At 43.5% G+C, this 12,930-nt stretch overlaps 1 pseudogene; it reads left to right on the top strand.

The window, feature by feature from the left end:
- The first annotated feature begins 7,499 nt into the window (after positions 1-7,499).
- The window catches only part of LOC123067362 (uncharacterized), a 28,472-nt pseudogene continuing 23,041 nt past the window's right edge, over positions 7,500-12,930 (top strand).

Raw genomic sequence — 12,930 nt, 5'->3', positions numbered from 1 at the left:
AAGATGCCCTTCACATACACTGGTACATTGAGGTGCTATACAAACAGTTTTTAACCCCTTTTCGTGACGGCATTTGGAAACATTGCCAAGTGAGTGACTGTGATAGGGGGGTCCTTCCCACACGACCCAGAAAACGTCGGGGATAGGGACCGTCGTAACATCGTCGTACATGACAACTATCGCACAGGCTATTTTGTGGTGCAACGTGTACGATGCATACCACATTAGAAACAATTCATGGTTGCGAATCGTGTACGATAAGGCAACTATCACAAACGTTTAGTTTTCCCGCACCATTTTTGATATTGTCTGACATCGCACACGCTTTGCAAACGGCAATTGTGTGCATCCTTGCACACGTTTCCTCTCTGTGAACCGTGTCACATTATGGTGTATATCGCAAACGTTTGTGTTTTACCAACCGTGTGTGCCGTAATGACCTGGAGAGTGTAATTTCACAGTAATTTAATTGCTGCTATTTCAAATTGTACTGGATTTGAATTTGAATGTATGGTATAGCTTTATTCATAACCATCAGGTTCAAACAGCCAATGCGTTATTCGATTCATAGGTACATATGTTCAAGAATTACATAAGAACCAAATGAAGAATGATGAACCATAGTTGTATACTTTGTACTATTAAAGACAGTAAAGAAAGAGGTGAAATACATTCTGGTTGCTGAACAAGGTGAAGCAGAATGCCCATATTGTTCCCTCCTCCATGTAGAAGGCACGCATGACTCTAGTCCAACCCCTTGTGATGGTCGACCGCCCATCCTTCACGGTCTTCATGGAAACGTCTAGATAATCATCGTATTTTGGTAGAAATACTTTAACCTTTGCATGCCCACCAATCATGTAGTTTGAGAGGTAATCTTGAGTAAACTGCTTTGGGTACCACTACAAAGGAAATCCAGACATTGTCATCTAACACAACTCATTATGGGTAGTAAAAAGAAGGCTGCAGACCTCTTACTTACGGTCCTGCAGTTTGTTGTTGTCTTGGATAAAGTGTAAACAAATAGTTTAGTTGCCATCTTTTGACCCATTTTACTAACAATCTTTTCAGCTTCCTCACTTGATGTTGGTTCATCGATATCTCATTGCCCCATACACAGAAAGGGTCAAAGCATGGATCTTTACCAATGACATATGTACCTAAAAGCACCAAGTTAATATTAGAAGCTAAACAACAATTGCACAATGATGTAGTACAACACTCTTTTATAATATCTTATAACATCCAATATACTCACATATTAGATGAATTAACATCTTATATTATGGGCCGAAAGGAGTTTATTGCATTTTTACAAATTATCGGCTGATTAACTGCTGCTGTATCCATGGGTTAGAGTTAGTTTAAGCTAGTTCGGGCTCAAATAGCCCTAAAGTATATCCAAACATGAGGGCTAGTTTGAGCTAGTTGCATCTAATCCACCAAAAAAAACTATCCCACCCAAGAGGTGCTAATTGGAACTAGTTCTGCTGGTGCATTTATTGTCAATCTAACCCTGTCATCCAAACACCTCTTTGGATGGAATAGTTCAGGGTCAGTCATGAGCTAGAAACTAACTCTAAACTCTAGCTAAGTTGAGTATCCAAATAGGTTTGTGTTGTTGTTGTTGTTGCCGCTGCTGCTCTTCTACGTATATCTAGACATCATCAGAACATTAAGGTAACACTCTTCCTTATCGCTATGTAGCCTAGGATTGCATATTTAGACATTAAGTACAGTGCATGTTGCTATGTAGCCTCATATATATTACATATGTCCCTAGTTAACCTAATGATAAATAGGTTCCAGATATATTCAGTTAAAAGTCTGATTCGCCGGTTAGTCCCTTATCAGCCCCCAACCTGTATGGTACCAGCTACCGATATCCTGAACAGTGAGTATATATAAGCCATGGGATCAAACTAACCTCGATGGAAAATAGCATTCGTTCCAAAAATTGTCATGTGTAGGTACATAGAGAGGCATGTTAAGCACAACAGGCTAAACATCAACCAAATATATCCATGGCAGACAAAATAATCTCCAAAAGATAGCTTTAGTGTGAAGGTTTAAGCACGCTAGTAAACAAAACAAGTGGAAAGGTGTGTTAACTGCAACAGGCCTAACATTTAACAACAAGAACACATAGTCATTCAAACTGCTATTGTGTTGGTCTAAGTACACTGGTTATTGTTAAATAAAAATGGAAAGATGTGTTAACTACAAGATGCAGCAACCAAATGTAGTCATTCATAGTGGTATTATTGAAACTGGTATTGATGAAATTGAACTGCAGAGTTCATACTTGCACATATAGAACATCACGTTGTGAATAACTGGAATAAACAAGGCATACTACGAACAACAAAAGATATCATTTGAAACTGGACATATGCTAACTACAAAGAACCGAACAATCAAAAAACTTTAAAAGAGGCATATGTTAGCTATAACAGGCTTAACAACAAGCAAATATATGCATTCCTATCGGTATGTTTAAAACTGGATTGATGAAATGTACAGCACACTAAATAATTGCACATATAGAGCATCACATTGAAATAAACAAGGCACACTGCAAACAACCAAATATAGCAATTAAAACTACAAAAGGGACTCGACAAGACAAATCATGAGTTCCCCCTTGTGAAAAGGCACGACAAAAAAATCATGGGTTTCCTTACTTGTCACAGATGGGGCACGTTCCCGTGGGAAGAGCATGGACCCTGTATGTGCTCCATGTTGTCGCAGTTGGGCTCCTTACCCTTGGAAGAGCACGGCTTTAGGGTTCCCTCCCTGATGTTGCAGACGGGCTCTTTCCCCTTGGAAGAGCCGGAGAGGGTGCCCTCCTCGTGGTCGCCGTCGATGAGGTCTGACTTGGAAGATGTGGATCCCAAGCTAGCGCCACAGAACATGTCCTTCAGAAATGACAAAAGGGGCTCGATGGAGATGTAGGATGGCAAATTCTTGATAGCGAGCGAGAGGAGATCAGCGGCAGGGCCATGGATGAGATCAACGACGGTTGAACCCGAGGGGTTGGGGGTGGGACACTTTGACATAGCCCGCATAAGGCCGTCGCTGTCGACGACCTCGATGTCATAGCCGGCGTTCGTGACATACCCGCATACTCTAGCTCGCTGATTGAGTGCCTGTGGCCAGTAATAGTCATAAGCTTCCTCGGCGACGTCGGGTGAAGAGACCACGATACACCTCTTTTAGGTCGGTCGCTCCTCAAGCTCCATGAGAAGCGTAGCCGGGTTTAGCCTGTGACGCTCTGGAGTGGGGGTGGGGATCTTAGGGAAAGGGGGTGTTTGCAATTGGCAGGCGTCATTTAAAAAACTTAGAGCGGCCTGGGTATGAATGTCGGTGGGTAAGCTGCACGGGAAAACCAGCAGATGTTGACAATGGAGGCCTTGCGGCGGCGGCGATGACCATTCTAGAGTTTCGAGCGAGGGAGGTGTGTGTGTGTGTGTGTATGTGTTTGTGGAGGGGGTGTTTGAGGAAATGACATAGCTACTGAAAAGTTTACTCCGCCGGAGTCAAACGCGGGAGTGAAATGCCAGGGCTGTTGAGAATTTGGATGATGGTGCATCGCACACTGTCCGTAAATAACAATTGTGTGTTATGAAACAGAAATACCCTCGAGGCGGGCAGATATTTTTGAGGGATACAAGCAGGAGCGGGAACAAGAAACGTCACACATGCTCGAAACATAATAACCGTGTGTTATCAAATAGAAAAAACTGTAGGCGGGGAGATATTTTTGAGAGGGAAAGCCTCATGGAGGCCAATGTATAGTGCGGATGCGCGTGACAGGGGCACCAGCATGGCACACGGCTAGTGTGAGTGAACTGTGTCTGTTGCGTCATCCGACTTGTCTAATGTTCATAAATTTGGCAAAAAATGACGCGGGAGAGGGTCAGAACACGAACACACTTGCATGTAAACCAAATATATGTATGAAAAGGGTGGTTTGATGTTAAAATACCAAATGCATCTTCGATGTGGCACCTATCTCGCAAAGCGCACGGTATTGCTTGCCCCCTCGTGTCGGCGGGAAGGGATCCTAAGCTATGAATGCATGCCTCCCATGGAGGTTCACCAAGCAAAGTGTGAAGTAGCAGCCCCCTACACACACCCAGTTTTAGTCGGCGGGCCAGAGAGGCATCTCACCAAGATGGATTGTAAAACGGACCAAGAATAATCCACCTTGGTCATACAACCTCTCTCTTGTTGTTGGTCAAAGTGATGGTTGTCCATGCGGCCCCGAAGATGGGCTAGCTCGCCAATAATCACGCAAGTAGCTAGTCCCCAAAGACAACCACTGCCTGGCGTGTGGCCTGAACATATGTATGGAGAGGTGTGTTTGAATACACAATGGAACAACTTTGATGTGGCACTGTGCTTTCGAACCAGAAATCCCCACACTGAGTGAGGGTTAGTTGTAGGAATGGCAATTTTATCCATGGATCTGGATACCCATGGATACTCGACCTGGTTGGGCAAGGGTATGGAGTGCATTTGTGCCCATGGGTCCATGGATATGGATACCCACGAACAGCCGGGTTGGGCACGGTTGTAGTTTGTGCTCCATGGATATCCAATGGATACCCATATGACATGTGGGGCCATATGCTAGGGACAATAGAAAGAACGGATGAATGGGAAATGGCATGCAATATGCAACTGGTGCCATAATCTATATGCTGCAAATCAACCTCTGGTATGTCACACTTAAGGACTCATTGTACTACTTGTTGCCTACTTATGCATGTACCTTATGGTGACATTTTTGAGTGAATGTTGATGAGTTAATTTGATCTTTGGGAAGGCTTCATGCTGACTTTTCTATGCCCATGGAGCTCAATGGGTATGTGGGTATCCAGCGGGTTTGGGCATGGGAACAAGTTGTGCCCATGGATAATTGGGTGGATGGGCAGAGGGTAGGAACATGGGTCATGGGTTGGATTTGGACTAGCTCCACCCGCCCCAAACCCGACCCATTGCCATCCTAGTTAGTTCACGATGCATATGTATGTCACACCACACTTCAAGCCGATGATGGGGATTTATGCATGCATGCGTGCATAGTATGCGCTCAAACTTAATTAGGTCTGAATCTCACCATTACCTATACTATGATAACACGAACCAAAGGAAAAATCCGCCATGGTAACCTATCTTGTTGTCGGTCAAGGTGATCATGGATGTCCACGAGGGCCCACAAATATATAGGCTTGTCTCCGATAACCACGCAAGGGAGTGTACTGTTTGAAGACAACCACTACATGCATATGTATAGAGGTGATGCGTGCATGCATGTTTGAATACCATTTCACAATTGATGTGGCGCATGCGTCGAAAATCGTATAGTCCCCACACAGAGCGAGCTCAGTTCGTGACGTGTTGTGGTACTAGCCACTTCGACTCGATTGGTGGGATTCATGCCTACACATGCATGTGTGTGCTCAAACTATATCATGTCATCCCAGAGCATGACCTATATATATACACCATACTACAAACAAAAAATAACCCCCTCCTAAGTCAAATTAACCTCTCTTGTTGTCAGGCAAAGTTGTGATGGACCAAGCGGGTCCACAGATGGAAAGCATCGATATCACAGATAACCGCTTAAGTGGGTGCAGGCGGACAACCACCATCGCTTTGCATGTGGGACAAACATATGTTGAATACCCAAAATGCACAACTTTGATGTGGCACATGCCTTGAAAACTGTAAAGTCCCCACATAGAGCGAGGTTCATGAAGCGTACTACATATGATGGCCCCCTTCCCCCTCTTCGACGCATACTATATGCTCCTACCGTAATACAACCCAAAAAGAATCCTCCTTGATGGTGAAATTAATTAAGCTCTCCCAATGTTGGTCAAAGTGATGCATGCATCGATGATGGCCTCGTGGTCCCACAGATGGAAACGTCACACATGAGTGTCCTAGGATAACCACCGCCTGCATGAATGTGGCCCAAAGAGGTGTTGTGTGATGTTTGAATAGCCAATTTCACAACTTTGATGTGGCACGTGCCTCGGAAACCGAAAAGTCCCGACACTGAGTGAGGTGTACTTCTTCACGGACGCGTACGTATAGTATATATGCTAGTCCCCTCCCACCTCTTTGACGCGTACTATATACTCCCACCATCACACAAACAAAAAAGATTCTACCTTGCTAGTCAAATTAACCTCTCTGCCGGTTGTTCATCAAAGTGATGGATGATAACCTCGTGGGCCCACGGAAAGTGTAACACGCAAGTATCGAGTGTCATGTAGGACAAACATCGACTGCATGTGGCCAAAACATATATGTATGAAAGGGTTGTGTAATGTTTTAAATAACGAATTCACGACTCTAATGTGGCACCTGCCTCAAAAAACGGCCAACCCACTTGGTGGCTCATGACTCGTAGTGTACTGCCAGCCACCCGCCACCCCCAGACGCGCAAACACACACACACACACACACACACACACCGCGACTCCACCGCAACTACGATGCATGTTAAATTATCCCACGATGAACATATGTTACCAAAGGAGGGAGGGATGTTTTAATTCTGAAAAAAAACAAAGATCATTAAGATGTTTTAGTACATTGATTGATTTTCTAGGGGTATAATGTGCAAAAATCAAATTTGAGTTACATGCACACGTGACTGCACCTAAATGGATTGCAAAAACACATGTGTCTCACCAGGTGCATGTTTACTCCCCGTGCAAGAAATTTCAAACATTGAGAATATTGATTTTTAAATTCTAGTACATCCAAAACTTATTTGAAATTCATGAAAATTATTGTGTTGTCATATGGACACCAATACAAAGTGGCATTGTACTTTTTTGTCAAATTTGAGACCAGTTTTGATGTAATCTTTATCTTCTTACAAATGGGAGATTATTAATAATTGGAACCAATATCCCAAACAGATTATTTATTCGAACCGTGGGCGTTAGACCAACAATGGATACGTGCCATGCTTTATTTAAGCAATAAAGCGGCATCATTAATCATCCAAATAGAAGAACAATATACATGCCGCCATGCGACCCGTGTGCCGTGCGAGTAGGCGTGAGTTGACGGGACGCATGTGAGCAGTCCTCCATGTAGGCAGACCGGGAGGCGTGCGTGCAGGTGTGTGAATTGACGGGAGGAGTGCTCGCTGCGTAGTGTCATCGGTAGGCGTGCGAGTAGCTGTGTGAAACGACGGTAGGCATGCCAGCAGTCTGGTTCGCAGACTCACCGGTAGGCAAGCCAGCGGTTTAACCGCCATCGCCTCTCTCCCACTACTCCATATTAATGGCGCGCTTGAGCGGCCGCACCCCCCATCCGCGCCACACACACAATCCTCTCTCGTTGCTTGCATCCTCGATGCCGCTCTCATTCCTCAAAGCTGTCAGTGTATGAGGATGCCGCTGAAGCGCCCCATCAGAGGGAATGTCAATGCCGGGGCTACTGAAGCACCAAAGCATGACCTGGAGATGGATACAGAGGTTGCCGTCAGCGATGGCAAGGTACCATTGTACCCTGACGTCGTCGACGACCTCAAGCTTCCACAACCGGAGGTGGAGGTCCACACCGACTCCGGTGACGACTTGGGCAACAACCTCGGCGACGACTCTGACGACCACTTCGGCGACGACTTGGACGACGAGGCACAATAGGTTAGTCATCTATACCCATTTATGTGTCAAATAGATCCTAGGGTTTCTTTGGTTAGTCCAGCCTCCCCCTTTTTGGAATAAAAATCCTATGGTTATGTTCTCCCAATCCATGAAATCTGAGTAAGTTTCGTTAGATCCGTGTAGTGTATTGATTGTTTGAATGGTACAAATGATAAGTGATTAGTTGTTTCATGTGTGCAAATGATTTTGCTAGTAATCCGACTAGGGTTAGTGTTCTTGCTAATAATTCCTAGCCAGGACTTGACAATTGATTTTGAATGACCTACATATATGTTTGTGCCATTATTTTCTTCAAGATTGGTCTATACATAGACGACTGTGCTTAAAAATCGAACCATAATCTCTGGATATGTATAAAAAAATAGCCATAAATTCCTAATCCTACTTCACGGCATGTAAAAATTGATTTGATGCCAAATTTTGGCAACTACCAAATGTTTGCTAGAGATTAGTTTGTAAACATTAATTTGACGCCATATTTTTTTATAATTTGTATAGGTGTTGTCTGACAATGTGGACAGCGAGGATGAAGATGGCAAGAGGAGGTACAAGAGGAAAATCCTAAGGGAGCTTTATGCGGGAATGCATAACATGCGTATTAGGACCTGAAACTGGGGCTATTGATGCCCATTTTGCAACCAAAAGCTTCATGACACGTATCAAAGTGTTCTAGCGCATGCAAGAGGACGGGTCGTTGGTTCCTTCAAGCAGAAGTATTCTCGCAGGGTGGCGCATGCCGCATATGCCGAGTACCTGGAGAAGCTTGAGGATCGTGCCGACAGATGAGATGAGATGAGATGTGGGATCGAACTATGTATGACTATGTAGTGTCTTAATGACGGTTGAACTATGTACTTATGGTTGAACTATGCTTGTGTACGCTTATTATCTATGTCTGAGTATGTTTAATCTATGTTTACTTATGTCTAAATGTGGGATATGGATGCAATCAGTCCGATTGATGGAATCTACCTCCGTCCTAGTTTATTAGCCCCCTTTGTAATTTGGGTTAAATTTTGACCAAAGATTTAACTGACAAAATGTTAGTGCAGGTCAGCAAAAATTATATAGGATGCGTATTTGTACATAGTGTTCAATGATATAATCTTTGGTGACATGCATAAACATTTGTTAGTTAAATATTTGGTCAAAATTTGGTACAAATTACAAAGGGGACCAATAAACCAGGACGGAGATAGTACGTCGATCAGACATGGTTCCCAAAATTGGAACCGTGTATAATGACTTTTATTTTGCCTGTTACGTCAATCACACACGGTAGGCTCTAGCAAACCATTGCCTCTGAAGCTCTTTGTGGGACAGAAAACCCACACCACCCAATTCAAAAAAGAAAAAAGAAAACCCTCACCATCCCCATGTCACAAATACCCTCACCCCGCCCGCCACCCCCTCCGGTGCCCATTCACACCTGCAGAAGCTCCTCCGTGTCTATGCATGGCACCGTCTATCGCGGCGGCAACCACTTAGCTCGACGCCTGCTGCTGCCGCCAGGCTGTTGGCAAACCCCACCGCATTTCGCCACTTCTGCTTCCCGCCGCCTATTGCCATCGACTTTCTCGATGCTGCTCGCGGTCCACCCAGCTTCGCCCGGTTGGGGAATCCATTGTACTGGGTTTTTTCTCATGAACAACAAGGTAACTAACTTAATGATATATTATCTCATCTGTTATCCTGGTTCATCTGCCTCCTTTAATCACCCAACCGAAATCGCCGTAAATTCATTTTTATTCGAGCTGACTTGAGGGTTTTCTTCCATAAATAGAGTCTACAGTGCATGGACACATCAGGACTTTGCGGCCTCCGGCAGACATCCATGGAGTTCCATCTCACCGTACGAGATGACTTGAGGATGCACACGGTATGTTCAATCTCACCCTAAATTGGTTGGCATGGCCTACTTTTCTGAACATATACTAAATATTGCTACATTTGGATAAAAGGTGACACATGCACCATATACGTCAAAGGGGATTTTGTTTTCCTCTTCTTTCTATATTAGGCAAATTAATGATGTATTGTTCTTTCAATTACTGTCATATTTCCATGACATCATAGATTTTTGTCCTTCGATTTCAACCACTGAAATAAAAGCACGATATAGCGTCGCTAATAGCATGCTATAGCGTATTGAGCATTGCCTCGTTAAATATATCGGTGTACAATGTCTCGCTAATAGCACGCTATAGCACGATATAGCATGCTAATAGCATATTTTGAGGTCGCCGCTATTTTGCTATAGCGCGCAATTTTTTCATTGATTTCAACTACTGTACAATTATTTAAATTTGGCCCATATTTGCATGTTACCATATTTTCTTGAACAATCCTACCATTTTCTGTAGCACGTCCCTTGCTATGCAACAGAATCTGTAGTACACAATCTTTCCCTTTACATAAATCAAGACTACAGGGATGTCATACTGAACACAAACCATGGATTTACAATCATTGCTACTGTAAGACTTGATGAACGTGGTGACTCCTATTTTGGAACTAGCCTTTGTAAAGAAATTTCTAAGTTTTATGTACTGAAAGCTGGCACTAAAATTGCACTGCACATAAAAGAGCATGGTCATGAGATATATGCTAACTTCCCCGACGATATCATCCATCCAGACTTTGTTTGAAGTAAGTTTTATTTCAAGTATTTGCATGTTGACTTACCCAGCAATGTCAAATGAATTGTGTAGTATTTAAGCAACCAATTGTTATTCCATTTTCTTACTCTATTCCTACCTACTAAGTTCTAGTTACCAATACACTTTTCTATTGCCTTGTTTTAACTAAATATTCCCTGTACTCCCACTTCTATCAGAAAGCATCGCTGACAAAGGAGACTCCAGAGGTGGAGAACGGGACTGCCAACTAGCAGAGGTGGGGCGAGCAAGAACCACAAGCGACTCCAGCAGGCCTAGACTTCATCAGCAGACTCCCCGATGATATGTTGACAGTCATCATCTCCCTCCTTCCAATCAAATATGGGGCACGGACAACTGTCCTTTCCTAGCCGTGGTGCCCACTATGGAACTCCACCCCTCTAGACCTCATTGACACCCACGAGCTCTGCCATGGCTGTTGCAAAAGCTTGGATGTGTTCTCCAAGATCCTCGACAGTAACCCTGGCCCAACCAGAGGCCTTAGAATGGGCAAGTTCTGTTCCAACGGAAAGGCTCGAGCCATGATTGACCACTGGTTCCGATCCCCCGCCCTAGATCAGCTCGAGGATCTCACTTTTGATGATGGGCATATGCACTTGCTGCCAACGTCCGCGCTCTGCCTCGCACCCATGCTGCGCACCGCCAAGTTCAAGAACTGCCATCCTCCCACCTTAATGACACGTCCGCTCTTATTCTACCGTGATTGAAGCACCTCGAGCTCATTGTCGTCTGCCTGCCAAACAGTGACATGGAGTGCCTGCTCCATGGCTATACTGCACTCGAGTACCTTCGTCTTTAGGTGATCAATGGGTTGAGTAGCTTCCACATCACCTCCATGACTCTCTGGAATATTTATGTGTGTTGCTGGTGCGGCAAGAAGACATCACAAGATGTGTACCACGATATGGTCATTGAGGACACACCTTCACTTGAGAGATTACTTGTAGTTGATCAAGAGGGTCCAATAAGAAGCAATGTCATTTCTGCATCAAAATTGACAGCGGTGGGATACTCGTCTGACAAATACTTCGAACTTGTTATTGGATCCACACCCGTTCAGGTACAATAGCCGCCTTCTACCTCTCCTTCTAGAAATTAAGGTTATTTCTAATTTGAAGATATATGTTCATTTGTCATCCAGAAAATGATTCCAACAAGCTTGACCCCGAAACTGCGCACAATGAAGGTCTTGGCACTAGAATCTATCGGCCCCAACCTGGATCAAGTTGTCATTTTCCTGAGATATGCTTTTAGTGCCTGGAGAAGCTATATATCGAGGTGATGTTCCTTTCCTATTAAATGTTAACCATAAGTGAGTCCAATTTGTTACACTTTCTTCCAAGTTTACAATGACAATGTACTATGATTTCTAAAGGATTTTTTGGAGGATTTCAGTACATACATGTCCCCCCCCACCATATTGGTTGCTTGATTCATATGGTTACAATCCATAAGCATTTCTCCTTTGGATTCATCTGTGCTAATTTTCTTAGGGAACTTTTCATCCACTCCAACCTCTTTTGAAAAAGGCTACATTTTTCTAGATTGTAATCAGATGCCCATGTTAATCATTTCAGATCAAAGGTGGCATGTTAGTGCTTTTACCAAATCCTGCAAACCAAATAGGCCTGTAGTAGTGTTCAAAACTGCATGTAGGCACTAACATGTTTTCATATTTTGCAGATAAGATTAGTCCCGGTGGTGGATAATGTGATAAAATATAATAATCACATCGAATGCCTAGATCTATATCTCTCAGAAATTACTTTGAACTCCTACATAGGGACCTTACCAGAGATTATATTCGCCAGGTTCTTTGTTGTCAGAGCAAGGGTGCTAAAGGTAATGAGGTTTGCCCTACATTTATTTCACAAAAATGAATGGTTTATTGATCAGCGCCGGTGGCTGCGGCAGAATGGAATAGGCTCCGAAAATGCTGAATTTCATTTTGGAACTTCAGATGATAGAGTAATCGGAAGTCACCGTGTCAACCCCATACGTGACTTTTCAGTGGCTGACCCCTTTGCAAAAATTATGAGGTTTTGAAACCAGACTTAGAAGTGGTAATATTAGTTTGTACCTCTCTGATATCCATGTTTAGTGGATCAGCACGAGCGTTTGCAGATGATGAGCTGAATTTCATTTGTAATGTCAGTTTGAACCTTGTAATCTTTGAATTTGAGCCATATAACTCTGGAATTTGAACCTTGTAATATTTCGAACTTTTGTGGTACACCCGTTGAAATGGCATCATATGAGATTCGTATATTGGTAGCACTATTTTGACCTTAATATGCAATGGACTTAGATTTTATTAACCATTCTCAAATCTGTTTACCTTGTCGATCTCATAGTACACGATTTGTATAGCTAACTCGATTGCGATCTTCGACATTATTGCACACAGTTGATTTCTTCAACCGCGTGCCCTGTAGAGCGCATAATTAATTATCACACTCGAGTTTCCATCATCACCCTTCTGTGTAACTTTGACCTCATCACCCACGGGTAAACTTATGACCGAAGTCATTCCACACACTTCGTTTTTA

The sequence above is a fragment of the Triticum aestivum genome, chromosome 3B (assembly GCF_018294505.1).
Source record: "Triticum aestivum cultivar Chinese Spring chromosome 3B, IWGSC CS RefSeq v2.1, whole genome shotgun sequence".
In the NCBI taxonomy this organism is placed as follows: Eukaryota; Viridiplantae; Streptophyta; class Magnoliopsida; order Poales; family Poaceae; genus Triticum; species Triticum aestivum.
This window is presented reverse-complemented; position numbering and strand designations above follow the sequence as displayed.